Consider the following 4,504-nt stretch of genomic DNA (forward strand, 5'->3'; position numbering starts at 1 on the left):
TCGTTGTTCGTGGAGATTGCTTCTTCATCAACAGGTGGCTCGACGACCAGAGGGTCCGTTATAACCGGGCCCTCTAGCACCCTAACTTTTTCCCGTAAAGCTTCGACCTCGATTTCCAGCCTTTTTCTATCCAAGCACCCTTTACAATTGAAACTATCAGCTACTATACCCCTAGACCAGGGAAACCTCCCGTCGCAAGCTCTACACAACACTAGTCGAGGTCGAGGCATACTAACACTATTGCTAAAGCTAGATAATAATAATAATACTTAACAATACGAAAATGAGAAACGTTAACTGGAAATTAAAATAATGTAAAATACATTACTATGCAAAATATACGTAAGAGACTATACGAAAAAATTACGTAAAGTAGAATGCTCAGCACTAAATCACGAAGAATAAAATAAATATGTATATAAAGAATACAACACCCTCTAAAAAAAGTATTAAGCTACGAAGTACAATTTATAAGATACTCGCTTATAAAGTACCAAAGGATGTTTAGATGTGTCACGAGTTCGATACCGGTTTGTCCTTGTCAGAAATTTTCTTAACGCCGTGGTGCAACAGAAACGGTGCCGTGACCACAGGAAAAAATAGCTACCGCTGGGAGCCCCATATCGAGGGGTTACATCAACCGAGGGGTAGCAACCTCTTCTGTGAGTATAAAAAAAGGCTGCGGTTCGGAATCGGCAATAAATTGTAGATCCCGTCTACAATTTATTGGAGCCCTCGTGTGCACGAAATGATCGTGGCGCGGCAAAAATGATCAAATAAATGAAGTGTGTACGAGATTATTTTCTGTCAAAAAATTCAGTGATTATCGACTGTCTATTTTTTGTCCTTTCGTGAGTAAAGTCATTCACTTTTTACGGGCAGACGAAATCAATCCGCTAAATTTTATTGCTAAATTCTAAATTCTGTTGCTAAATTCTAAATTCTGTTGCTAAATTCTAAACTCTGTTGCTAAATTCTAAATTCCATTGTTAAATACTGAATTCTATTACTAAATATTAAATTTTATTGCTAAATATTAAATTTTATTGCTAAATATTAAATTTTATTGCTAAATATTAAATTTTATTGCTAAATAGAATTTCTCTATTGCTAAATAGAATTTCTCTATTGCTAAATAGAATTTCTCTATTGCTAAATGCTGAATTCTGTTGTTAAATGGTAAATTCTGTTGTTAAATTATAAATTCTATATTGATAATGCTATTTTTTAAATTTCTCTCATTCCCGAAAACTTCGACTTAAAGGAAAAAAACTTCGAGTTAAGGGAAAATTTTAACGCTAAAAAAAGTTCTGGGGTCTAGAATAGCTGAGTCAGAACTTCGACTAAAACAGATATTCGAGCTAATGGAGTTCGACTTATCACGAATTCACTTTATTTATAATTAACTGTTTTCCAGGTTCATTAGTAACACTGCGTAGATCTAGGACTTGAACAAATTTTTGCCCCCCCCCCCCCTCCAAAAGTCGGCATTAAAAAAGTCATATACTGTTCTTTTGGAGATTTTACATAAGTACTGTGAGAAAACAGCTTGATGAAAGAAATAACGTCGAAAACTACTGTATTCAAAGAAATCATTTGAATGTTATCGATAAAACAAGTAATGGAAACATTGTAATTCTACAGTTTTTTTCAAAAATAATTTCTTATTTATTTGGGGGAGTTTCATAATAATTGCAAAAATAATTTCAGAATTATGGAAGAAATAATTACAGAATTAGTGAATTTTTATTCACTAATTCATAACTATAAGTGGTTAATGAAAAATAATTCTAGAATAAGTGAAAAAATAATTTCAGAATTGACAAAAAAAATAATTAATCAATTCTCTTCAGTGGAAGAAATAATTTCAGAATTGATAAAACTTATGAAAGTAATGGTGTTTGAATAAAGTAATTCATATTTTCAATGGAAGGATTTCAGAATTTATGAGAATTTATATTCAATGAAATAGAAGAATAAATAGAAGTCTCTCCACAGAGCCCATGTTTAACTAATGTCCCATCAGCCTACCCGCCACTGTGTATGACATTAAGTCCGTGTGAATCTTACAATTACAGTAAAACCCCTCTTAACGGGTACCCCTCAGATTCGGTCACCCCTCCTTTACGGCCAAATAATAATTTCCCCTAGTATAATAAAAGTGTGCATTTCAAACCCATGATTAACGGTCACCCCCCCTCTTTTACGGTCGAATTTTTTTTGTCCCGTCGGTGTCCGCAAAAGAGAGGTTTTACTGTACAAATACTGCAGTGCCAGTTAGTGGACCGCAGGCTTCACTGAAAGTCAATTTGGCCAGTAACAACTTTTCACAAAGCTGGGCTGGGCCTTCATATTTTCCCGTATGAGCAGGTAAAGCATTTGACCAGGACCCAAAATTTAAACAACATAATTATGTTATCTATACTGACCAACCAACCCATTACCCAACCAAACATTCAGTTTCTCACATAGAAAAAAAGTTTCATTTTTCCTTATTTATTTTACATTAGTTGCGTGCATGATTAGGCCTTCCACCTTTAGGGGAGATGCCCTTAGGAGTGTGCTACAGGCGGTCGCACCGGGTCCCGTGTTTTAGGGGGCCCCCTGCACTTACGGTGATGATAATCTCTTAGGTAAATTCTGAATTTTAATCAGGTCTGGTTTTATTTTTTTCATTTATTCTGAATTTTCGGTCCCAATTTTAATTGATTTTGAAATTATTTCTTTCGTGAATTTAAAATTTTGTTCTGCAAGAAGTTTTTATTAAATTTTTTTTTGTTAATTCAAATTTAATTGTGTGTGTCTATGTTTTGTTGTGCGGAAAATTGTCAGTATTCCTTATATTGAATATCCACAGAATATATAAAATGGCCCTGAAATTATTAAGACGTTTCTGGCCCCGCTATTATTTTCCCACCGGGCTCCGCATCTGGAAAAAGCGGTCCTGCCTTCCGCTCACAAAAAAAGGAATAAACCGGGCCGCGTGCTGAGGACCAGTGATTTAGACGGGCGGTATGGTATTAGGAATTAATAATTTAGGTCGTATTTAACCAAACATAGCTAAATATTCGTAATTGCCAATATTTCGCCACTTGATAAAGTGAAACTTTCTAAACTGAGGCAGAGCGGGGCCTTCGTGATGTTCGTTTTTCCCCCCTTACTGGTAAGAAGGAAAAAAAACACGCAGGCCCCGGATACAACCGCCCTTATTATTATAGGCGTGTTCGTCAGGTGAGGTGGAACCGGGCCTCGCGGTTAGGAAGGAAAAAAATTTACGTTATATATGAATATATTTTTTCGAAGTAAACGAGATATCTTCTCCGTTTGAGATGTCTTCTAGCTTCAACTGATTTGATTCTGGAATTTTCATCAATTCCGGAATAATTCCTCTCATTAATTCTGAATTTTCATCAATTCCGGAATAATTCCTCTCATTAATTTTGAATTTTTAATAATTCTGGAATAATTCCTCTCATTAATTTTGAATTTTCATGAATTCTGGAATAATTCCTCTCATTAATTCTGAATTTTCATCAATTCTGGAATAATTCCTCTCATTAATTCTGAATTTTCATCAATTCTGGAATAATTCCTCTCATTAATTCTGAATTTTCATCAATTCTGGAATAATTCCTCTCATTAATTCTGAATTTTCATCAATTCTGGAAATTATAAAAATTTCTCTCGTTAATTCCGGAATTATTCCTCCCATTATTTCTGAATTTTTATCAATTCCGAAATTAATCATTAATTCCCAATTAATTAGCCATTCCTAATTAATTAACCATTAATTCCTAATTAATTAATCATTAATTTCTAATTCTTGTCAATTCTGGAATTATTCCCTCTCAGTAATTTTGAATTTTGATCCATTCTGGGATTTTTTCTTTCATTTATTCGGAATTTTCATCGATTCTGGAAATAATGAAAATTTCCCTCATATAAATTCTGGAATTATTCCTCTCATCAATTGTGAATTTGTGGGATTTTTCATCAAATCCAGAACCAGAATTATTCCTGTCATTATTTCTGAATTTTCATTAATTATGGAAATGATGTCTTCTCTACAACAGAGTAGGAGCTGTTGATTCCTCTCATTAATTATGAATTTTCATCAATTATTTAAATGATGAAAAATTCTCTCATAAATTCTGGAATTATTCCTCACATTAATTCCGAATTTTTATCAATCATATGGGATTTTCTTTTTTTTCATCAGTTCTAAATGTTTCATTATTTCTCACTGAATGGAGCAATAGAAGGAGGGGACTGTGAGGTACATACTATTGTCACGGTCAGTCGTGGCAAAGCAACGATTGTTGATAGAGAAAAAAAAAAGTCCTTTGTTGTCTAATTGTCTGCACGTATTTCTTTTCCCATTAGCGATAGTGTTGGTCACGTGAGCAATCTCGAGGGGGGGGGGGGGGAGGAGAAGAGGAGCGCTAATAAACTCGCCAAACAGGCTGAGAATCCTTTGATAAAAAGAGCGCTTGTTTTTCCCTCT

Source organism: Pholcus phalangioides, unplaced genomic scaffold (assembly GCF_987345545.1).
Source record: "Pholcus phalangioides strain wild (caught in Gottingen) unplaced genomic scaffold, Ppha-v1.0 ptg000015l_1, whole genome shotgun sequence".
Lineage (NCBI taxonomy): Eukaryota > Metazoa > Arthropoda > Arachnida > Araneae > Pholcidae > Pholcus > Pholcus phalangioides.